We start from the raw sequence: 25,596 nt of genomic DNA, 5'->3' as shown, positions 1-25,596 counted from the left end.
ACCACGAATTCAGCCAAGATCAACGAACACGGATCTTGCAGGCGGCTCTGAGCCAGTGCTTTGTGCCTTATCATCAGACGATCACCGTCGTATTGGCATTCCAATGATATCCGTTATCAGGGTGTGACGAAAGCGGCGCACCGCGGCGGCCATGACGCCGGTGGCGCCGCCGTGACGAAAACTGACGCACAGCCAGTCAACATTACTCGACGCTGGGCGAGCGCGTGGTGAGGCGTTAGCCTTGTAGCGCCCAAAGACCACGGGTCACGGGACTCCCCGATAATGTGTCACGAGTGCCAAGAACACTCAGGATGAAAAAGAAATGGGTGCCGTGATATAAAGGCCTGCTAGGGCTCGAGCCCTACCAATAATTGCGGTATTTTATTACAACATTTAACCTATGGCGTTGCATGGGAAGAATGACTGTGGTAGATATCCAAAAGTCAAGTCAGCTGGCTAGCCAGCTGACGTTCAGACGGTTTTGCAGTGGCTCTGCGTTTCGTTTGATTTTAAAGTTGTTTTTCGGCGTGTCAAGATATATTTTTGACTTCAGGAGATCCGCGATGGTCCAATTGCTGTGAGAGCTGAAGATCGGAACCTCTCAGATACAGTAAGTCACTTTTCTTATCCTCTGAAAAATGTGTGAATTTTGAAGAGATTTTCATTTTTGATGCTCTCTGGTTGCCGTCAAGATCAGGATTGCCGACTTGACATTTCGCTTCGCTCCGGAAGAACGTGACGTTGTCACTGGGGCACTCGCAACCTGCACGCTATCTTGCTCTCGGCGCGCCTCGCCATGGCGATAATCATCAATGAGCTGTTATGCTATGTTGTATGCAAAATTGACAGTATTCCTGTTGGAGTACTTGTGAAGCTGATTGGCGAAAATTTTAGTGATGAAGAAATTGAAACTGCCAAGAGTATCCTGTGTGATCATGTTGATCAGTCTATCAAGGCTGGTAATCGCCGTGGTATGAACAAGACGAAGATGAACTTGGAAGACATCGCGAAGATGATGATCGAGTGTGACCGAAGTCAGCTGCCGAAGTTTGTTGCCCTCAACTTGAAGAAGCTGCCTCCAATCACTGCCGACTGCATAGATGTGAGTGATTTGATGCGAAAGCAGCAGGTGATGGACATAGAGCTGAGTACCATGAAGGACATGATCCAAGACATACTCAAGGTTACGGCAGATACTTCGAAGAAAGTTGAGGAGGCTGCTGCGTGTAGGCCCTCACTCGCCACTGTGTCACAGAGTGAGTCTTCAGGCCAGCCGATCAGGAAGTCGTATGCCGATGTAGTGCAGGACCTCGCTATCGGCGCGGCGGACGGTGAGTGGCGGGTTGCCAACAGTGCCAAGAAGGGCAAGCCGCCTGCGCCCAGAGCTGCGCCTGCACCTGATCCTGCATCTCCTGGACTGTCAGATCCTGGTACCGCGGCTGCTGGTGCGGTATCTTCTGGTGGTGCCTCTCCTCGGATCGCACCCTCTGGTGGTGCCACTCCTCGCATCATGTCGTCTGGTGGTGCCACTCCTCGTGCTGAACATTCTGGTGGTGCCACTCCTCGTGCTGAACCGTATGGTGGTGCCGTTCCTCGTGCTGCGCCTTCTGGTGCTGGTGTGTCTGGGGCAGCGGCGCAGGCGTCTGCTACAGTGCCTCCTGCCCCGGGTCGCATGAACCCACCGCCCCGGAAAACTGTGATAGGTGCAAAGAAACATGGCACAATCAGGGCTGTGGCCACGTCCAGGCGTTACTCCATGTTCATGTCGCGACTCCCGCCAGGCACTGGTGAGGAGGCAGTCAGCTCCTACGTCCGGGAGCAGACTGGTGCGGAGGCGGTGACAGCGGTGAAGCTGCCGACTCGTTTCGACAGCTACGAGTCCTACCGCCTCGACATCGTCAATTCGCCGGCAGACCTGGACATTCTCGATCCGCAGCTATGGGCTGAAGGACTGATCGTCAGGCGGTTCTTCCAGAGGCGGGGAGCTACATCACTCACTTCTGGGGTAGCTGCTCGTGGGACGGGATGAATTGTACTGACTTGTGTGTCTTCTGCGCCGTATTGTTTTTTTTCTTCTTACCATGACCAAAATTAGCTCTTATAATTGTCAATCCTCCAAGCGCAATACTGGAGGCATTCAAAAGTTATGCGATGACTCAGATTTGGTTTTCCTTCAAGAACACTGGCTGTATCCGGAGGACCTCCCCTCACTCAATAATGTTCACGATGATTTCATTTCGTTCGCCATTTCTTCAATGGATGCATCGTCAGGTTTAACTATAGGTAGACCATTTGGTGGTGTGGGAGTTCTGTGGCGCAAAGCCCTGTCCTCATATGTGAAGCCGGTAACTTACGATGATGACCGTATTATAGGATTAGAATATAACAAAGATGGAGCTAGGATGCTTTTCATGAGTGTTTACTTGCCATGCTGTTCCCACCAGAATTTTGACAGCTTTGTGTACTACCTAGCTAAATTGAAAACAATCATTGATGACTTTAGTTCTCCTTATGTATGTGTGTTAGGTGACTTCAATGCCGATATTGGAAAAGGGACTGAATTTGGCAACGAGCTTCAGTCATTCTGTAACTCATCTCAACTATTTGTCGTTGATGTCATGAATCTTCCTCCTAGTTCGATGACGCATGTAAATGATGGACATGGCACGGAGTCTTGGATTGACCACGTCGTCTGCACCAAAGGTTTCACTGAGGTCATTAATGCTGTGGAGATAGATTATTCCATTTTAAGTTCCGATCACTTTCCCGTGTCTATCAATGTAGATGTGCAGGGCTGTGAAATCAAATGTGATACTCATGCGACATGTATGGATGATAGGTGGGTTGTGGACTGGGGTTTATTAGGTTCAGGTGACTTGCAGGCCTTTGAATCGGCCGTCAGCGATAACTTGCGCAGCATTGTTATACCGGACGACTTGCTTACTTGCGTGGGCTGCGCATCGCTTGACCATACTAATGTTATTGAAACTTATTACGACCAAATAGTTACTCGCATTAGGAACGCATCGGAGAAAACCATAGGTAGGAAGGTGGGAGGTATATCACGGAAGGTTGTTCCCGGCTGGAATGAATTGGTTGAAGACAATGATTCTTCTCAATGATTTATACGCGTTATGGTCATTCGTGGGTAAGCCTAAATGTGGATATATTTTTGATCAGCTTCGACTGGCTCGGTCACGTTTTAAATATGCCTTACGATTTTGCCTGCGTAATGAGAAAGAGCTTCGTGCCAAATCTTTAGCAGACAAGCTCGTGCGGGCTCCTTGTAGCATGGCTGTGTTTTGGAAGGAAGTAAGGAGACTGAACTGTAGTCCTCCTCTAGCTCCCTCGATTAATGGTGTTACGGGCGAGTCGAATATTGCCGATATGTGGAAAGAACATTTCTCTGGGATATTGAACAGTGTTGACAATCCTAGTTGTAAGGTGTCTGTATTGCATAAGCTTTCATTAGATGACTGTGAATTGCTTCCTTTTTCAGTATGTGAAGTGACTAAAGCCATTAAGGAGTTGTCCTCAGGCCGTTCAGGCGGCAATGATCATCTTTGTGCTGAACATTTCAAATATGCTGGTAATTTATGTGCTGTGCATTTGTCCCTGTGTCTCACGCTGATGGTTAGACATGAGTTTTTGCCACCTTCGTTAACTAAGGTTGTTTTGGTACCCATTGTGAAGGATAAAAAATGGAAAACTAACTGAGAAAAACAACTACAGACCGATTGCAATTGCCAGTGTATGTTCTAAGATTTTGGAGAGAATTATTCTCAACCACTGGCGGATCCAGGGGGGGCCACGGGGGCCATGGCCCCCCCCCAAAGGCCTAAAGTGGCCTGTTTGGCCCCCCCCCCCAAAACGCTAGAAAAATTGCTAAGAAAATATACCTTGATGGAGGTTTTTAGCCACTTGGTGAAGTAAAGCTTTCCACAGCATAATATGGAAGCAATATAGTAGCAGTGAGGGTCAGTCAAAAGTTGCGCGAGCGGAGTCGACCTAAAAAAAAAGACTGTTGTTGGCACGTGTTTATGGCGCGGCAGCTGGTAGTTGGCGGTGTTTCGCGTGGTGTGGCATCACTGGCGGATCTGGGGGGGGGGAGGGGGGCACGGGAGCCTGAGGTGCCCCTGACAGGCCCGTGGTGCCCTTGCTAGGCCTGTGGTGCCCCTGGACCCTGGCAGGCCTGTGGTACAGTCCACAGTAGAAGTAATGTGGGGTTTCAGTCATGGGTATGTTCTGCTTCTGAAGCTTAGGAACGATTAGCCAGACTACAATGAAACTTTGAATGTAGCTTATATGTATCGTCACCCTTGCAGCTGCAACTTTAGCTATTGACATCTTCTTTTCAATCACTTCGCATTAAACAATCGCCAGTCAAAGCCAACCGTTGAGTTTGGTAAAACCCTACATTACTTTAGCGGTGGGCTGTACAGGGACCCGCAGTTGCTTCTGTACACACTAGTATTTCAGCGTATTCTTTGCCTGTGACACCGTTGGAGGCGAATTGGGAAATTATTGTGTGCTTATTAAAACCACCATCTGAAGGGCTTTAAAATGATGTGCTGCTCTCCTAATTCAGTGAACTTTTAATGGCTATATCAGCAAAACATTGTTTTCAGCGCTTTTTCCTGCCCCATTCCTTCTGAAACCTGGAACCGCTTATTCCATTTACTCCTGCCATCTGACGATGGTCGTGCTGACTACTAGTTCCGGCGCTAGTTACTGCTCCAGTTTTGCACCCGGCACAAACTCAGGCGGCACCGGGCCGTGGCTCGACCAGGGGAGGGTCGGACCGAGCCGACTGCCTGGGGCGCGGTTAGATCGGACGCCCTGCTGGGGAAGGGGACGGGAGTGAGGGGGAGGGGAGGAGGTGGTCACGTGGTCCGTCCAAGCTCGCAGACGGCCTGTCCTGCGCCCAGCCATGTTCCGTGATCCAAAATGGCACGAGAGCTGTGGAATGCCTGGAGGAGACGCTTCGAAAGCGAACTTCAGCAGCACTAATTTACCATATTCTGTGGAGATAAATGAATATTATCTTAATGCAGAAAAAAATGTATGCCCAAGCTGTATAGGCTGTATCTTTTTAAAAGTTGTAAATAGGATTATTCTTAGGGACAATTATAGGTTTCGTATACACAGTGAATTGTGTTACATTGAGCCGTTTCGCTGTTACGGTTACTAACTGAAGAGTTATCCTTTTTTCTCACAGGGAATGACAATACAATAACAATACGAATAAAACCAGACGTTTCGCACAAAAAAGTGCCTCCGTCAGTGGCAAGAAATAAGTAATTAGGCATACATGTTTTCTTTCGCTAAAATCGATGAAGTAGTTATCTTTATTTTTTAAATCTTTTAGCAGTCTTTTAAGCGCATCATGGAAGCTTATAAACATTTGTGTATTTTATCGGCAACCCGGCTGGCCAGACCGAGACGGTGCCGCATATAGTTCTCATCGATGTTAAACCTATACACTTATTTTTCTCCAATATTGTCATTGTCCGTGAGAAAAACATACTCTTATGGACTGGTCTCAGTTCATGTAGAAATTGTTGCATATTCATCAACACAGATAAAATGAATATTAGCCCTCACCACACATATAAGTAGATGTAAGTAGACCGCGCCCCCTGTTTTTCACCAATAAATCGCGGCAAAGCGAAGGATTGCGACGATTCTTTGGTGCCCTGGAGTTAATCAATTTTACAACTTTCCAGAAAATTAAATAGCCCTTATTATTTGTCCATCTTGTCTGAGAATTTTAAATCTTTGAACCAAATTACCTTTAACCCTCGCCCGTAAACGGTGTTTTGCCACCTTCGCCCATGCAGGTTGGTGCGACCCCCCCCCCCTGGCGTTTGAAAATGGAGCGTCGTAGAGCTTAGCGGAAAAGACCAACGGATTGCTCTCAACGAGATCTCGCGATTGGTGGTATATTTTTTGGTCCTAGGTCAACATTTGACCTACTTATGACCGGTCAAAGGTCAAATTTTCGGAAAAATCTAACTTTTTCAGATTTCCGCGCCGATTGCGGCAAAACGGTAAGAGGTATCGACTTGAAACTTTCACTATCGTGATTCTTGATCAATTCTCTATCGTTTGGTGTGTATTTCGATGTCATAACTCTAAAAATGATGCGTTGGGAGCATCCAGTAACCTAGGATCTCAGCATTGACCGGGACATAAAAATAATTGGCTTTCTCTCGTTAGCGATGACCAGGACCCTCAAATCATCGGATTTCTCTCGTCACGAGCAGCTCGCTCTTTTTTATTTTTCAGCGAAGCTCTGGCTATTTTTATCAAGGGCCGAATGGCTGAGGGTTTCTACGCCCCTCCGCTACATGTAAGACGCTGAAAAGAAATGCCTAAGTGGGTGAGGGTTAAATATCGATTGGTTTTTAAGTGCCGAAGCCCGAAACACTTTAATTTACTTCGATAGCAGTTTTTAAGACCAACGAGCTCAAATACTATAACTTCTTGAACAATGTAAGCACCACATAAAATGAATCGTAAGAGAATTGCGGCTCAAGATTAAGGAGCTATGAGACACTTAATAAAAAACGGCATAGATTAGAAACTGCACCTAACTTGCACTGAATTTTAAACCTTTTCGTTGCAGACTGGTAGATTAAATTTTAGGATTGATTTCAGCTGATGCTCAAATGGAGCTATTCATTCGTTCATTCATGCGACCATCCAATTCCATTCATAAAAGAAGCCAGTGACAAAATTGTTCATTTTAGATAAGTGTGAAATATACAAACTCAATAAAAGTTTAATGATACGGCAAATTTCACAGCTTTTATAATGAACAGACAAAAACTTTAACAAATCAAAGTTGAGAGCCCCAAATAGGGGAGAGTGAGGTAAGATGAGCCAAGGGGCAATTTTAGCCACCCCATGTTTCTCAGCTCCTATGGCGCTAATTGACTTGAGCTTCCATGTGCCGTTTGCTTACGATGTTCACGTCTTTCACGTCTTTCACGTGAGACGGCAACGTTCTCGCGCTCAGCCCCGGTAACATGTGCAGTATCACCCCTAATAACTAAGACATGTTTTGCCTTTAAAATGAGATGGTTGTTATCTGTGGTGCATGGTTATTTTCCTTAGCAGGTGTCAGCCATTAATCGAAAATGACCACGGGTGGGGTAAGATGAGCCATTTTCACCTGGGGTAAGATGAGCCAGATAAGCCATTGTTGTCTCCGCTGTCGAAAACCAAACTGAGCTGCGCTTGTTTCTGCTGAATAAAAATGGTAGGAAATTGTTTTTTCTTTGTTGATTACACAAGTTGTAAGTGATTTGCAGATTATCTGAAGGATAATATGATTTCTTCCTTGATAGAAAACTTGACGAGTTATTGGGAGGCTTTAAACAGTTACTTTTTGATGGAGGAAAAAACGTTGCCATAAGTATGTATGCCATGGAGTAAATAAAAGAGCCCACTCTTCGCCGCGCCCGGGAAAAGAAGAGGTTCGCTTTTTCTATCCATGCTCAACTTTCCCCACGACGTGTCTCAACTTACCCCGCCCATGGGGTAAGATGAGCAACGTGCAAGATGATTTTTGACGCAGCCTTTCAGTACAAAAATAAGCGGTATGAAACATTTCTGGCCACCATTACATGCGCAAATGACCAAAAGTCCTTCCAAAAGTCCGTCCAACCCGTAAACGCAGAAAAATGATCAGTAAGTTAGCCTGTAGCTTACGAAAAAAACGGCTCAACTTACCTCATTCTCCCCTACGTGACACAATTGAGGGCATTTTTTTAGGCCATCACAGTATTTGTCAACAATTGTTGTTTAGGGGACTGGGGAGGGTGGTTACTTGCTCATTAACCGCCCCCGCCCCCCCCCCCAAAAAAGGAAAGAAAACGAAACCGATCATCCGCGAAAAGAACTATTGAGCTCGAACCACGGTGACGAATCGATTTATAGGTATGCAGGATGACTAACGATGCCACTTGTTGACGATAGCACGTCAACTCTGTGGTATCACTATTTGACATTTTGCAACAAACGTATACTATTTGGCGCGACTAGCCTCATAAATGTTCTGAAACTAAAACCGTTTCTTCGCAATTAACTTGGACGACGTCATCCCAGCTTATGCACGACCAAAAAAAGATATCGCTTCAGGATCACTGGCCCGAATTCCAATGCTTAAAGTTTACTCAAAGCCGGTGTGGCTGAGGCACTCTTCGCTACATCTCGTGACGGCCACCATTGTGTTGCATTTTTCGGTAAGCTATAAGTTAATAAGGAAAGGATTGGTGAGTGGGTTGAAAACAGCCCTCACCCTCCACCCCCCTTCTTCTGGAAACATAAGTAAACGAAAGATCTGGCGATGGTTTATCCACTCTCCTCTGCCGCCGCGCTGCAAGGCCTCGATTCGATCGGTATGTGGCTTCCTGAGCGGTCCTCCCCGGAGGCAAGGTGAAAGGTCATGGCCTGTATCATAAATTTATACGTTGCTGAATATGTTTTATAGTTCTTCCAAGGCCTTGGACACCGTTTTATTATATCGGATAAGCATTGCACTTTCTTGTCAATCAATACATCTAAAGAAAACTTGATCATAATCTTATACTGCGGCAATTGTAGTTCTGCTTACGGTTGCCTCTTTATGATACGGGCCACCACCACCTCCACTGCGCTGGAGCTCTGGCGTTCTACCCCTCCCCGCTACGGACCGGCCCTCGGGCTAGGTGTGTTAGTACTGAGCGTAAACCTGTAGTAGTCACGTGACTTTCATTCACGTAGCGGGAACGGAAGCTATAGGCGATACCAAGGACGGGCTCTGGGGAGGCAACCGGCGCGGAAAAATAGCACGATTGTAGTTTTGGAAGAATATCTGTTGCGGTAAGAGGAATTATACAAAACAAACGTCCCAGGAGCAAACATGTGTTATTCCTCCATACTTTGCGCTACATTTCATTTCTCCAATGGCCAGCACTTAGCAAATAATAGCGCAATTCTAAATTGGTAATATATGTGTACAGTAGCAACTGCGGGTCCCTGTACCTCTGGCGGGCCTAGGGTGCCCCTGCTAGGCTGCTGATACCCCTGGGACCTGACAGGACTGTGGTGCCCCTAACAAGCCTAAAGTGCCCCCAACAGGCCCGTGATGCCCCCGACAGGCCCAAGGTGCCCCTGCGTGATGCCGTGATGCCTGCGAGGCCGGTGGTGCCCCCTGCGAGGCCGGTGGGGCCCCTGACACGCCCATGGTGCCCCTGCTAGACCGGTGGTGCCCCTGGCAGGCCTGTGGTGCCCCTGCTAGGCCGCTGGTGCCCCTGGGCCCTGACAGGACTGTGGTGTCCCTGACAGGCCCAAGGTGCCCCTGCAAGGCCGGTGGTGCCCCTGTAAGGCCTGTGGTACCCCTGCTAGGCCTCTGGTGTCCCTGACAGGCCCATGGTGCCCCTGCGAGGCCGGCGGCGCCCCTGGCAGGTCTCTGGTGTCCCTGACAGACCTGGGGTGCCCCTGACAAGCCTGTGGGGCCCCTCACAGGCCCGTGGTGCCCTTGCTAGGCCTGTGGTGCCCCTGGCGGGCTGGTGGTGCCCCTACTAGGCCGGTGGTGCCCCTGACAGGCCTGTGGTGCCCCCGGGCACCAAGGGGGTCATGACCCATGTGGCCCCCCTTGGATCTGCCACTGATGCATAATATATTGATTTGTAAAGGCGTTATGGCTTATGCAATATGCAATTGCAGGCACTTGGTATCCCTCACTTATCCCTCATTGGGGCTCTGGCGGGCTCCTGAGGGCCCACGTCTATCTCCGGGAGCCCATATAGACAGGCTCCTTTGGGTCCTTTCAGTACACTATAGCATAAGAGATCTCCATGCGAGTCCTATACATACATCTGAGGGCGTACCCTGATGTTTGAGGTACCCAACTGCAGCTCCAATGGTCTCTTCTTACACTGGCGGATCCAGGGAGGGGGCATTTAGGGCCATGCCCCCTTCCCAGAGGCCTAAAGTGGCCCGTTTTCCCCCTCCCCCAAACGATAATGAAACATAGTTCAATCAGGGCGTGGCCCAGGAGCCGAGTTAGACAGGGCTGTTTTACCACCTCCCGGCCCGCAAAGGGACCCAAGCACTGACTCGAAGCGGGTTAAAGAGACCCTCCCACCTTCAAAAAAGTTAATGAATTGGCATGAAAGTGATGTCGCTAGGTTCAGAAAGGGCGAAAACGAATATCTACCAAATTTTATCGAAAAATATTCACCGGTTTTCAAGAGATTATACTTTTATTTTTGTTTACTTTTTGGGATATCCGCTGCTGTTCCTAGCGACTTTATTTGAAAGTGCGGCATTTGTTGCGCGCAAAGCAGCCTATACCACCGCATGCTACCAAACGTTTTAGTAAAATATTAAAAAATCATTAGATCTCCGCTGACGTCACACATTCAGAGGGGTATCCAAAAGCATTAGCCCCTCTGAATCAAAATGCTGCAATTTTGAAATTCAATATTTCCGATTTAAGGCATTTCTCGATGTTGTGAGTGCGTGCCGAAACCGGTAATTGTGAGCCAGGGACCCCATTTTGGCTATCTCAGCTCAAATCTAATGCTAAGGTGGGAGGGTCCCTTTAACTGGTCGATAAAAACAATGGTAAGTGTTTACAAAGTAATATAAAGGCATGGGTCGGGTGGGCTACCATTTATATATTTTTCTTTTTAGTTAAAAAAATTCATAGTGTCAGGGCTGTGACGAAAAATAAGTGGCCTAAATCCGATGAGAAAACAGGATTTGGGGGTACCCTAGGTTTGGCTCCTGCATGAGTTGGCCCCCCCCCAAAACGCAAGCCTGGATCCGCCAGTGTTCTCAACCGCTCTTCTGTACAACTTAGTACTGGTCACCACCAATTTGGATTCAAGGAGCGTCACTCAACTGATATGGCGATATATGCTCTAAAGGAGATCACAGATTATTATTTGCGCAATGATAGTCCGGTGTTCATTTGCTATTTGGATGCTAGTAAAGCATTTGACCGTGTTAATCATTGGAAATTGTTGGATAAGTTGCTGTGTAGAGGTATGAACTCCCGACTGGTAAAACTTATAGCGTTCTGGTATAAGTCTCAACGTTTTCATGTACGATGGGGAAGTTCTGTATCGGCGGGTTTCAATGTGTCAAATGGTGTCAGACAAGGTGGTATTTTGTCTCCATTTTTGTTCAATGTATATACTGATGACCTCTCCGATATGCTTAATCGATGTGGTTATGGGTGTCATTATCTTGGTAGCGTAAATCATCTGTATTATGCAGACGATATGGTCTTACTTTCTCCGACTCCCTTTGGCCTGCAGCAAATGCTGCACGTATGTGAGAGGTATGCAAAAGACCATGATATTTTGTTTAACTCCACTAAGACAGTCTGTATGGCCATGCTTCCAAAGAGATTCGGTGACATGCATGTACCTACGATATTGCTCTGTGGACATATGCTGAGTTTTGTTAGTACGTACATAGATAACATGAACTACCTGGATTGGACACTCGTTTTTGGCGCCAAAAATAAGAGGCCACTTTGGCCTCTTATTTTTAAAGACGGCCTGTAACACTTTTGAGAAGCTGATATCTCAGCAACCACTGGGCCGATTAGACTGCGGTCTTTTTTGTTCGGTAGCCCTATCCCTTCTGCCCCATAATTGACTTCTCATGATGCGTCTAGGTGACTGCCGTAGCACGTGCCACGTGAAAAGTCAGGGGTGTTCACTGTTCAGGGTATTTTGCATAAGTAGCGCTTTTGCGAGGCTTATATCTCAGCAACCACTTGACCGATGTACATGCGGTAATTTTTGTAGGGTAGCTTCATTCATTTTACCAAGTATTGGACTGTTCCCGATGCATGTGGGTGACCCCTTATGCACGTGCCACGTGCAATACGAAGAAGTGTCAGTTTTGTAACAATTGCAATATCTCGGTAACTACTCGGCCGATTGCGCTGAAACTTGGCATACAAATACGCACCCACCGGCAATGTATATCCATGTGCCAGAAATGGGGTGCTGCTGCACGTGCGCACGTGCAGGGCAGGGGTCGTTTCCAGATCTCGAGAACGGCTGGACCGATGGCGCTCAAATTTGGTACACGGCTAGGGACCAGTTAGAAGGGTGCCGTGCACAAGTCAGTTGGGACCCATATTGCACGTGCGCACGTGCAGGGTGCCGCTTCCAGATCTCGAGAACGGCTGGACCGATGGCGCTCAAATTTGGTACACGGTTAGGGACCAGTTAGAAGGGTGCCGTGCACAAGGCAGTTGGGACCCATATTGCACGTGCGCACGTGCAGGGTGCCGCTTCCAGATCTCGAGAACGGCTGGACCGATGGCGCTCAAATTTGGTACACGATTAGGGACCAGTTAGAAGGGTGCCGTGCACAAGTCAGTTGGGACCCATATTGCACGTGCGCACGTGCAGGGTGCCGCTTCCAGATCTCGAGAACGGCTGGACCGATGGCGCTCAAATTTGGTACACGGTTAGGGACCAGTTAGAAGGGTGCCGTGCACAAGTCAGTTGGGACCCATATTGCACGTGCGCACGTGCAGGGTGCCGCTTCCAGATCTCGAGAACGGCTTGACCGATGGCGCTCAAATTTGGTACACGGTTAGGGACCAGTTAGAAGGGTGCCGTGCACAAGGCAGTTGGGACCCATATTGCACGTGCGCACGTGCAGGGTGCCGCTTCCAGATCTCGAGAACGGCTGGACCGATTGCACTCATATTTGGCACATCGCTATAGACCGGTTAGTAGGGTGCCGTGCACCGAGAAAGTTGTGGCTCTGCGCGTGCTCACGCGCGCACGTGCACACCCCTCCGTCATATCTCGGGAACGGACTGACCGATTGCAATGAAATTTGGTGTGTGGCTGTTTGTTGCTTTTGTTGTGTGACCATGATGCTGACCGTGTATGAATTTTTCTCAGTCGACGAAGGTAAAGTAATGCACGTGCGCACATGCACACCTTATTTATATTTCTTCGAAAATCACCAAATATAACTGGTTTCCACATACATGTTTTGAAAAGCACATTTCATCGCAGTATGAGCACGGTGCACAACACATAAATAAAAGTCGTTTTGGCCTGCTTGACCAAAACAGGCAAGAGTTTTTTAGATGACCACCCCAAACCCGAGGAAAAGTAAGAATGCCCATCCAACCGAGGAGAGTCCCACGATGCCAACCTCTTCGCCAGCGTCTTGTACAAACTAAGCCTATGTATAAAAAACAACGGCATAAGATAAGAGCACTTAACACAATTGTGGGTCACCACACTCCTCACGCTCACGCATGTGGGACTACGGTACGCCCGGTCGGCCAGACTGGGACGGCGCCGTATGACAGTTTCCACAGTCCATGGGAGTCCGTAGGCTATCTCCAGAGTTAGCCCGGATAGGTAAAGGGCGAGGCACGAAAGCACTACCACAGTTCAGTTGAGTTCTCGACAACATGTGCGAGATCGCACACGCCTCTTCGTGTGTGCGCTAGTACCTCTAGGCTCTAGCTCTTCTTGATGCCGGATAGCTTACGCCTCTTATCGTCTGTTGCTTTCTTCGCTGCACAGTTTCCACGTTTGGCATGGATCGCGCTGTTGATGTCCCTCACCATGTTGCCTGCAAACAGGTTAAACAAGGCCCTTGACATACGTTCCAAGCTTTGGGCGAATCCATGCCCCTTGGGGCAGCTTGTATCTCTGACGATGGAGCTTCGTGTCGTGACTGCTTTTACCACGTCGACAAATGCCTCTCTGGGACTAAAGCATTCAAAAAGAAGTCTTTTTGATGCCTCTTTTCGCACGAGTTCTTTCCAGATTCTAAGGATAAGCATCGTGGTTTCTATGGCGAGCGAGGACGGCACGATGAGTCGCCCTCGATCCAACATCTTCGTGAAAGACTGGACGATGCTGTCCTCCTGGTCCTCATTGTTCACTTGAATGGGTATGCTGCCATGCTCTCTTGAGACCAGAACGTCGGAGCACTCCTTGCACTGCCCGTTTTTTGTTGCTGACCGAGCCAGGTATCCGGCGATATGCCCCAGTGCTGCCTTTTCTGAATCAGACGGCTGGTCTTGTTCAGCGTCTTCTGATTCTTCGACAGCTTCTCTCAGCTTGAGTACGGCTGCTGAGTCACCTTGGGCTCTGGTCTTCTGCGAAAGTGCCATTCTGGTCGGTAGTTCGGAGACCTTTACTCCAGACCACCAGATAAGACTGCTGACGCGGATGACCGTTTCGCCCTCCATGAACTGACGTACACTGGCCCAGTAGTTGCTCCCAATTTTTGATCAATTTCGGTTGATCAATTTTTTTCGGCAAAAGATGCGCAAAGGTTGCCCCAGAGGGTATTGAAAATTTCAGCCCGCTACGACAAGCCGTTTAGCGTGCACTTCGAAAAAACCTCAGGGGGTTTATCCCCTAATCGTAAGCCAACTTCGATCAATATCGGGCCTGCTCGTTATTAAGCCGTTATTATGAGGTGTGCACGTGGCACGTGCATATTCACACCCTTCTGAGGCACACAGTCACGACACTTTGTTATCCTTCAATCGCACACCAGCTTTTTATTGAAGGCGGCGTGTCCCATTTTTAGCTGGAACTATGGGATGTGCACGTGCGAACGTGCATTACCTCACCTTCGTCGACTGAGAAAAACTCATACACGGTCAGCATCCAGCCACACACCAAATTTCATTGCAGTCGGTCAGTCCGTTCCCGAGATATGACGGAGGGGTGTGCACGTGCGCGCGTGAGCACGCGCAGAGCCACAACTTTCTCGGTGCACGGCACCCTACTAACCGGTCTATAGCGATGTGCCAAATATGAGTGCAATCGGCCCAGCCGTTCTTGAGATGTGGAAGCGACACCTTGCACGTGCGCACGTGCAATATGGGTCCCAACTGCCTTGTGCACGGCACCCTACTAACTGGTCCCTAACCGTGTACCAAATTTGAGCGCCATCGGTCCAGCCGTTCTCGAGATCTGGAAGCGGCACCCTGCACGTGCGCACGTGCAATATGGGTCCCAACTGCCTTGTGCACGGCACCCTTCTAACTGGTCCCTAACCGTGTACCAAATTTGAGCGCCATCGGTCCAGCCGTTCTCGAGATCTGGAAGCGGCACCCTGCACGTGCGCACGTGCAATATGGGTCCCAACTGACTTGTGCACGGCACCCTTCTAACTGGTCCCTAATCGTGTACCAAATTTGAGCGCCATCGGTCCAGCCGTTCTCGAGATCTGGAAGCGGCACCCTGCACGTGCGCACGTGCAATATGGGTCCCAACTGCCTTGTGCACGGCACCCTTCTAACTGGTCCCTAACCGTGTACCAAATTTGAGCGCCATCGGTCCAGCCGTTCTCGAGATCTGGAAGCGGCACCCTGCACGTGCGCACGTGCAATATGGGTCCCAACTGACTTGTGCACGGCACCCTTCTAACTGGTCCCTAGCCGTGTACCAAATTTGAGCGCCATCGGTCCAGCCGTTCTCGAGATCTGGAAACGACCCCTGCCCTGCACGTGCGCACGTGCAGCAGCACCCCATTTCTGGCACATGGATATACATTGCCGGTGGGTGCGTATTTGTATGCCAAGTTTCAGCGCAATCGGCCGAGTAGTTACCGAGATATTGCAATTGTTACAAAACTGACACTTCTTCGTATTGCACGTGGCACGTGCATAAGGGGTCACCCACATGCATCGGGAACAGTCCAATACTTGGTAAAATGAATGAAGCTACCCTACAAAAATTACCGCATGTACATCGGTCAAGTGGTTGCTGAGATATAAGCCTCGCAAAAGCGCTACTTATGCAAAATACCCTGAACAGTGAACACCCCTGACTTTTCACGTGGCACGTGCTACGGCAGTCACCTAGACGCATCATGAGAAGTCAATTATGGGGCAGAAGGGATGGGGCTACCGAACAAAAAAGACCGCAGGCTAATCGGCCCAGTGGTTGCTGAGATATCAGCCTCTCAAAAGTGTTACAGGCCGTCTTTAAAAATAAGAGGCCAAAGTGGCCTCTTATTTTTGGCGCCAAAAACGAGTGTCCAATCCAGGTAGTTCATGTTATCTATGGTACGTATAAATATCTTGGGTATCAAGTGTCTAATGATTTCTCCAGAGCAGATGATCTAGAAATCCGCCAGCAATATCGAGCATTGTGCTGTAGAGCCAACTCGCTCATCCGCAAATTTGCGATGTGCACGCACAGTGTGAAGAAGTGTCTTTACAATGCTTACTGCTCAAATGTCAGCTATGTACACTTGTGGCATTCTTATCACTTGTCTGATCTGAGAAAGTTCAAGGTCTGTTTTAACAACGCCGCTAGGATGTTTTTCGGCTACGAACGGTTCTGTAGTGCTTCTGATATGTTTGCTCAAGAGCATATAGATGGTTATGATGCACTGTATCGCAAAGCTGTATATAACTTTATGTCACGCTTATCCATGTCTGAAAATCGTATAATATCTGCACTGTACAACAATGACCTAAAATGCTCTTCATCTATTAGGAGGGTGTGGTCTCGAGCGTTATATGGATGGTAGACGCTACCATGGACCGGGGTGACTGTTGAACACCCCTTTTAGTTATGGACTTCGTGTCTGTTAATAAAGTGATCTCTCTCTCTCTCTCTCTCTCTCTCTCTCTCTCTCTCTCTCTCTCTCTCTCTCTCTCTCTCTCTCTCTCTCTCTCTCTCTCTCTCTCTCTCTCTCTCTCTCTCTCTCTCTCTCTCTCTCTCTCTCTCTCTCTCTCTCTCTCTCTCTCTCAAAATAAGCGATCTGAGACAATCACTAATATTTTTTTCAGAAACGGCCTGTTTAGCCAGATGCAGGTAACAAATATTTGTTGTAACAAATAACCTGAGATCTTATGTTTTTGCGAGACTATTTCGAGCGGGCCCTCTTATATTCAAAATGTACATACATAATAATTTGCAGCTTCTCCACAAACTCAGGAACATTAATAAGGTTACGCATGCCTGCGCATGTCCCTTTCGTGGGACTCTCGAACATGGGTACCGGATGGCGTGTGATCTCAACAAGAAACGGAGTAAGGAACCGTCACCGAATGCTGAATTTGTCCAGCGTTACCTATGTACCATGGTTTATATCATGGCTGGAAGGAGAACCCGGCTACATGATCTTTTCCGGACGATCTGCGAAGGCGTCGTTCGCACAGCGCTGAACGTTACTTTTTTAACTTATGGCAGTGCAGCACAGAAAAGGAGTTGTATGTATGTATGTATTGATATCAAAAGTCTCCTTGGATACCAGGACATGCAAATAACAGCCGTTTTCACGGCGGCTATCTGGTACACATTTGGTGGTGCAAATTTGGTGCAGAGTTGGTGCAGAGATGGTCAAATTAGGTTCAATGTGCTTCAGCTTGGGTTATCAGCTTGGGTTGCACAGTTGCTTTTATACCGATTTTTTTTCAAATTAGCAGGCATCATTTTCGATAACAACACTAAAATGAATTAAGATATGAAGATATTAGCTGTAAGAGATTTGGTGAAGATTTGGTCACGTTTGGTGCATTTAATATTCGTCGTGAAAACGGCTACTAAGACGCATAAGCGTTGTCACAACAACCCGTCGACACCAGTGACATGAACACTAAACAGGCTGTGGCCGAAGATGTTCATTGCGTAAAATCAAACATAAATCAGGGTGAAATGATATAGATATCGTTCTTACATTCAAAGGCGGGCATACAAATGCGAAAATAGCCTTTAGTGGCTATGGTCATTATTCGGTTGTTAGTTTCCACAGGCTTGAGCAAACCCACCAAATAGCCACAGCAAGCTACGGTAACTCATTACACCCCATCAAAGTCCAAACTGGGTGTAGTTAAACAGTAAGATATTGGAATTCGATTAAACAATGGGGACTTCCGTCTATAAATATTCACGCTTGACTTTGGCATCTTGTGGGTTTCAAAATAACGAAGAAGGTTTTATTTTGCACATAGTGCAAGTGCACATGGTCGAAGGTTTTTATATCGTGACCTTTCGGTAGCTCTGTACACTTACTTGCATGCCATTGTCAGCAAACTCATCAATCGTCTATTGTAACAAATTGTTCGGAAGTTCGTAACGACTCGATTTAGAATAGCGACACGAACGCTGACGATGGTATGCAAAAAAAGTTGGGAAGCTCGCTCGGTATAACGAACTGCAGATAATTCTAGCCCAGGCTGAACAGCTACCGTAAAACAATAAGGCTTTCATTTGAACCCAAACTGACCTAATTTGACTACGTTTGCACCGATTAGTACTACCTACTTAGCACTGAAAAACGGATGATTTCAGTGACTTAATTACTTTTTTCACATAGATAGAACTTACATTTTACTTCTCTAGGGAAAATTAGTCTAACCAATGCATCTCAAGATACTCGTAGTTATCTGCTTTAGGTGTAGCATTCCAGAAACTATGATATCTATAAGTTAGAAGTTATGCGGCTACATTTGTTAGTTTGCCAGTTAAAAGTTACGTCGACTGTCGTCATATATCACAGAATTTGGACATAATTCTAGATTTAGTTGGCGACTGGCATCGTCTTGCCAAATAACTTGGATAAATGGCAGTTGCAGCATTGCTGAGTGAGGGACTAAATCCAAGTGCCATGATCAGGCGGTGAGTTTAGTTGGAATGATAACTTTGATTAATACAAACATCAGTGAAATCAAGGCCCTAAAACTAGAGTGAAATTGATTTAAAAGTGAGAAGAGGCTTCTCGCAGACACCTCGGAAATACTCGCTAACAGTATTTAGACTTATTCATCAATACAGATCGCTTATTGCGATGTTGGCAACTAACCACAGTACCACAAAGGCTGTACGTTTCTTGTTTCTTTTCAAAGAGTCGCGTTTCCACAGGTCCGTGCGATCAATCCATGAAAATTTTGCCTTCAGGAGCATTTAAGTTACCTAATGTTTTTTTTTTTCATTGTTTTAAAAATTAGATAGTCACAACAAAATACGGCTTGCCTATGATAATTTGTTCATGCATGAAATATAGATGAAAGCACAAATGCTATTGAAAATAACTAAACTCTAAGGATAGTTCAACGATAGATTATGCAAACACATTGGGCTCGGTCAGATAGTCGTGCTATCACGTCACGCATAAAACTCCTATAACTGTTTATACCGATAAGAAATACGTGATAAGCAAATGTGATAGCTTATCTGCTTGTTACAGATAACATTGATAAGGATAGTGGAAGGATAGTGCATAGTGGTACTTCACCAAATTGTGTAAATAAGGTAGGCTTTTAGGTTTGACTCAGAATTCACAAGACCATTTCAATAACTCACAGTTCAGTGAGGATTCTATCAGGTGGGATGCACGGTAGAAAGTCTCAAGCCCTAGCCAAAGATATAAGGCTTGGAACTTGCAACGGGATGACGCCTATTCCTCAAGGTTCACGGTCATCCGTAAGAGAGGCTAAGTGATTGCCGAATCAGCCGATGAGCGGACGTGGCTAGCCCGTTTGAACATGATTGGTGGATGTCTCCGCATCGTCCGCTGAAAATAGTGCGCTACGCGGCTGCTGCTAAAAAAGTACTTATTATTTTACTGCTTTAGAAGCTTATAGATAAAGCTTGACTATCTTAGTGATCAGCAAAGTAAATCTTTTTGTTTTGCCTTCCACTCGTGATTGCCTTAATTCTTATCAGCATGCACTTAAAAACACAGGGAAGAAGGGACGTTCATGAGGAGATGCGTGAAGGACACAGAGGTTAGCATCAGCCGAGCAAGCAACAAACACTTGGACAACGAGAGGGGTTCGCAATACCCATCGAGCCCAAAGTCGAGATAAAGATCAGTAGTTTCCTTCTCCCTTCATTTCTGTCGAGTCACGATCGATCTCCCCGATCCTATATCGACGCTGCCGGGCTCGACGCAATCCACCCCTGTCTGAGCTGAAACATGCTATGCGCCCTGCCGTACTTCTGTGTAAGCCGTTGTCAGTCCGTGGTCAGTAAAAGTGTTGACATAATTTTCTCATGATATTCTAACTTGTCATCGCTATTGAGTAAGCAAGAGCCAAACAAAGAGCAGACCACCACAATACGTACCGCAGTGTTTCAATGCAAAGGAAGAAAACGCTACGTCTCACACCTCTGGAAGCACTGGGACCTCAGCCTGAGTGTTCCGCGGTCCATCGTCTAGTAACACAACCCATAACCCACAGACGACTTCGTCTACAACTGACTCTCTTACCTTGACCTCTCGATCCGATAGGGCTGCGGCGGCGGCGGCGGCGGCGGCGGGGCGGGGGCGACCCGGCTGTATCGGCAGCTGGCCGGCCGTATCGGGCCGCGGTTTCTGGCTCACTATCGCTGTCGACAGCTGGCTGCGTCGCGCCGCGGCCGGGGCGGGGCCTCCGCCAAGGGGCGGAGCCTCACCTCAGCGGTCATCGCTGGGCGCCGGTGACCGAGCGCGACGGGCGGCGGCGGCGGCGGCGGCGGTGGCGGCGGCAGCGCGGCGGCGCGGCGGCGGGCGGCGGCGACGGCGGCGGCAGCGGCGCGGCGGCGGTGGCGGGCGGCGGTGGCGGCGGAGCGGCGGTGGCGGCGGCGGCGGCGCAGCGGCGGCGGCGGAGGACGCCGCGAAGTCAGCAAAGGGGACTGATTCAGACTCGCTGATTGTGTCAGATACGAGACACACATATAGCAACTAAAATTGTGTGGATAAGGACTGGAACTGATTATCTACTAGAGCAGAGCATCTACACTCTACAGATTTCACCTGGTTCATACTAGCCGTTTTCACGACGGGCTATCCGGCGAGTGCACCTAATTTGACCAAATCTGCACTTAATCTCTTTTACAGCAAATATCTTTATTTTATGAATTTATTTCAGTGTTTTAATCGATGATACTCTCTGATAATATGACAAAGCAGGCATATAAGCAATTAGTGCAGCCCTAGCTGATAGCTACTAAGAGACACACTGAATCTAATTTGACCAAATCTGCACCTAATCTGCACCAGATGTGCACCAAATGTGTACCAGATGGCCGTCGTGAAAACGACTACTGACGTCCGGACTGTGGACAAAGTCAGGATCAAGGGCGGAACGAGGACACATCCGCCGGAGGAGCTGCCTTAGTCGGAGACCCGTAAAAAGAAGGCTATTCGGAATTACGTTACGGTCTTGGCATCACTGGAAAGTTGCAAAGTTGCACTGATAATGTTGCATACCCACCTATCAATCGATCTGTACCGTTGCGTTTAACCCGGCAGTTGCTGAGGTATTTTGCCACGCGCCGTTTGCTGGGGGGGGGGCGTTAAACGCCCCCCCCCCCCCCAGTCGATAACTCAAGAACCAATAGGCGCAGCGAAACGCACGAGGCGGCAAACGAAAGAACGCGACGAGACGCTTCAGATAGGTACTTAACAGTTTAATTTTGAGGTCACAGGTCTGGTCAATGTCAGGTCAAACACCTGAAATCGGGCTTTCAATAGCATGGACTTCAGAACCTTGCAATGGGCGCCTCTCGTCATCAACTCTGTCAAAACGGTGCACAATCTTTCATATAAGGCCTACAAGAGGAAGATCCATGAAAGGGTCAGTCAAACATAGGTCAGGGTCAAGGTCAGATCAACCAGGTAGGCACATATCCCCGAAAATCAGAACTGATATTCGTAGCCTGTGACACATGATTTATGGGTAATTTTGGGGCGTAGAACACGATGGTGACATTCATTTTATCATATTTGTACGTGTTTGGTTCAAAAAGTCCAATTTAAGAAATGGTCGTTAAGTAGTCACGAGAAATTGCCAAGATTCAGTTCAAGATTTTGGAAAATGCGGAACGATAATCGAAAATGGAAGATGGCCATTTGATTGTTCATGGTATTGGCAGTCAAATGGCATTTACGGCATGTCTGTATGTCTATTCCGTGATTTTATATGATTTTTTGAACATATGCCGTTTTTTGCTGAAAACTCAGAAATCATGACGTCACTAAAACCCCCAGTAAACATGCCGACGTCGGCCCAACGTCGGTTCAACCTCGGCCCGACATCGGCTGGACGTCGGATATGCCCGCATGTTCCGACGTCCAGCCGAAGTCCAGCCGACGTCGAGCCGACGTCGGGCCGAGGTCGTTTGACGAGGTTGACGAGATCGTTTGTCGTTGGACCGACGGGGCCGACGTCGGCATGTTTATTGGGACAACGCGCCAAAAATATCAACCGGCGGCGGGATTCGAGCCCCCCAGTCGCCGACGTCGGCATGTTTACTGGGACAACACGCCAAAAGCATCAGCCGGCGATGGGATTCGAAACACGTGTCATTTGAACGCTAGGTCATTGCGCTAACCACTACACCACGCAGCCAGACAGCGAGTTTAGTTTGTTTTGTTGGCCTATGCCCTTTCGGTCTGACAAGACCATTTCAGAGCCGGAAGGATGATAGGATGGAGACATTGGTCTTCTTGGCGAGCACCCTGGGTCCAGTTCATATAGAGTCCCTGGTCCCATTGCTGTTACATGACACTTATTGGAAAGGGCGACCCCACAATGGATTCATATAGCCACTCTTACACACCTGCACCAACGTTTCCCAAAGTGTCCCTTTGATAAGTGGCACTTTGGCAAAGTGACACTTGCCGACTGGCCTTTCTATATGAACTGGGCCCGGCCCTGGTGAGTTCAACCGTTCCGTGCTTCTATCCTCAGGATACTGAAATCCTTCTCCTCCACGCCGCGACTCCCCTCCGGCCTGGACAGGCAACTTAATCTCATGAGGGCTGCTCCCTTGGAGCGGCACCGCTGCTCCCGAGGGAGCGCACCCCGTAGCCGGGTGCAGTGAGTACCTTGGGGCTGGTCGGTCTGTCGCTCGGGATGGGCTCAGCCCCGGTGACTCACTAGGGTGCCTGCCCAGACCAATGTCTCCCCCTAATTCCTAATATCCTTCCGGCTCTGAAATGGTCTAATTGGACCGAAAGGGCCTAACCCAACAAAACAAACAAACAAACTGGTGAGTTGCCGGGGCTGAGCCTGACTAAAGGATAGGCCGAGCAGCCCCCAAGCACTCACCGCAGCCGGCTACGGGCGAGCTCGGCTTACGGGCAATCCCAAATGGGATAAAGTTTCCCGTCCAGTCCGGATCAGGGGGTTGCGGCGTGGAGGAAGATTTGAGTTTCCTGAGGATATTTTGAATACAGAAGCTCTTTATGAACCATGAAACATGTATTTTATTTTATTTTTAACGGTCAAAACAGCGGCCGATGTCGGTCCGACGTCGCCCCGACGTCGGCCCGACGTCGGCTGGACCTCAGCAATTGATGTCGGTCCGACGTCGGCCCGACGACGGCTGGACCTCGGCTGGACGTCGGTACATGCGGGCATATCCGACATCCAGCCGACGTCGTGCCGAGGTTGGGCCGACGTCGGCATGCCGATGCCGAGTTGCCGACGTCACCCCGACGTCGGCCGACGTCGGACCGACGTCGGCATGTTTACTGGGCCTGGATATCTCAAGAAATTCCGACCGATTTTTTTTGAAACTTTGTCACAATAAACTTCAATCAACTCCCTACAGGAACCTAAATTTTATAGCGCGGCGAAAAAAGTGGGGGCATTTACCCCCCCCCCCCCCCCAGCAACTCGCGGGTTAATAGTTTCAGTAAATGAAGCCAACGTGTTTTTAGTGACGTAACCAAGGGGTCATGCCCCTCCCCCTCTCTGAGCGCCGAAGGCGCGCTGGAGCCTCTAAGGCCACGGAATAATTCAGGGAGACCCTGCGCTATGCCCCCTTCTTTAACCCTCGCCGGCACAGGGGGTGATGCAATCCCCCCCCCCTAAGGTTTCTCGCGAATACCTCGCGTAAAAAGCGGCCGATCGCAACGAAACTTTCAGTACCCTCGCATTGATTAATTTTACACCTACCCAGAAAATTTCATGACCCTGACCCAAATAACCTTTGACCTATGACCCACTTTTCGAGACCATGTTTGGCCGGAATCGCGATTCGGCGTATGTCGGCTCGCATTAGCCGCGCATTTGCAAGCTTTTCGTGGTTTCAAACGTTCAAACATGTAATTTGATGTTGCTCCCATGCATTAGGGTGGATGTCAAGGTCACCTGAAGGTCAGGTCAGGTCATTGACCTTTGGTGACCTTGGTTCACTTTTTCGAGTTTTACATATTTCTAGGCTAGTTTTTGGAGCTGATTTCGAATTTAGCAGCCATTTGAACAATTACGAAGTAGTTTTGGTGCCTTCGTAACATATTACGAATTTGTCAGAGGCGGTTGACACGCATTATAAATGCCCGTCACGACCCCTACCGGTTGACCTGACCTGACCTGACCCGACCTGGGCTAAATGCTTAAAGACATCATCCCTGACCAAAACTAACACGATATTCGTGATCAGCACCCCGGAAAACCCTATGGCAGCCACACTTTACGACTTTTTACAAGGTCCCGCGATTTTCCCGATTTTTGGGTCATTGACCTGACCTGGAAAGTCACCCGATGACCTAGGACCTTAAAATTGGATATCATCGACTTCCTCTGTGACGGGCAGCACGCTCGTTTTTTTCTGCGAAGCTCTAGCTCGATCAGGGGCCAAATGCGAGGGGGGGTTCGTACCAACCCCCCAACCCCCTTGTGCCGTCGAAGGACGCAAAATGGCCTGTGCCGGCAAGGGTAATTATGTTCGAACATGATTTGAAAGTTATAGATACGTATTGTAGAAAAAGAAAATATCATAAATTCATAGGCGGCGGAACGGGGAGGGCACCGGGGCACCGTGCCCCCCCCCCCTTTGATTTTGGCATTTTAATATTACGCCTATGGGCGTTGCATGGAAAGAATGGGACCAAAAGTCGGCAGTGCCCCCCCCCCCCTCCTTAATTGAAGGTGTTCCGCCGCTACTGATCACCATACCTACGATTCGTCCCGAAAAAACTGCATCAGACAAACCCTCGCCCGCACATGCCATTTTCCCATCCTAGAACGCACATGGGGGGGGGGTTGCCACCCCCCGCGCCATTTCGTTCCTGTTGGAGATAGAGCTTAGCTGTAAAGACCAAAAAGATTTTTTGGGAAGAGACGAATCCAATGATACCCAGTTTTACCTTCTCAGGTCAGTCATTGACCTTCCAGGTCAGGTCAAACTAAAAAATGTTGCGTTTTTGGGTCACCGTTGGATATCAAGTGCGCTGCCTATCATATACCGATGACGATGCTGTTTTCTGTTGCCAAGCCAGCTAGAACCTCTTTGTCACACTACCCGACCAGATTTTTGCTGCTGAGGTCATTTCAGGTCAAGTTAGGTCAAGGTCAATTAAATGTGTTTGTATGTCTGTGTGTGTCTGTGTGTATACTGATGTGTGCACCGATTGTTTTTGTGTCCATATTACATGAAATCATGATCTGAGAAGCTTTTACCAAAAATGCAGTCAAAAAACTTCACAAAAAGTAAATTCAACTTGCCTAAAACGCAATTATCTTAGATGACCTAGGTTGACCTTGACCCTGACCTTGACACCTGTACATCGTCGAACAACATGTTCCATGATAGGTGGGAGGTAAGACTGGCAAAAAAGGCCGAAATCAAGGTGTCAAAA

The 25,596-nt window shown here is 48.3% G+C and overlaps 1 protein-coding gene across 1 annotated transcript in view; it reads right to left on the bottom strand.

The window, feature by feature from the left end:
• LOC122391336 (GATA-binding factor 3-like) overlaps positions 1–20,344 on the bottom strand; it is a 37,578-nt gene extending 17,234 nt beyond the window's left edge. Inside the window, exon 1 of the mRNA XM_043385139.1 lies at positions 20,236–20,344. The gene's annotated coding sequence lies outside the window, so the exon portion shown is untranslated. The remainder of the gene's footprint in view (positions 1–20,235) is intronic.
• Positions 20,345–25,596: the final 5,252 nt, after the last annotated feature.

The sequence above is a fragment of the Amphibalanus amphitrite genome, unplaced genomic scaffold (genome assembly GCF_019059575.1).
Source record: "Amphibalanus amphitrite isolate SeventyFive unplaced genomic scaffold, NRLGWU_Aamphi_draft 000432F_arrow, whole genome shotgun sequence".
Classification (NCBI taxonomy): domain Eukaryota; kingdom Metazoa; phylum Arthropoda; class Thecostraca; order Balanomorpha; family Balanidae; genus Amphibalanus; species Amphibalanus amphitrite.
Note: the sequence above shows the minus strand (reverse complement) of the source record. Positions and strands in the feature narration are given on the sequence as shown.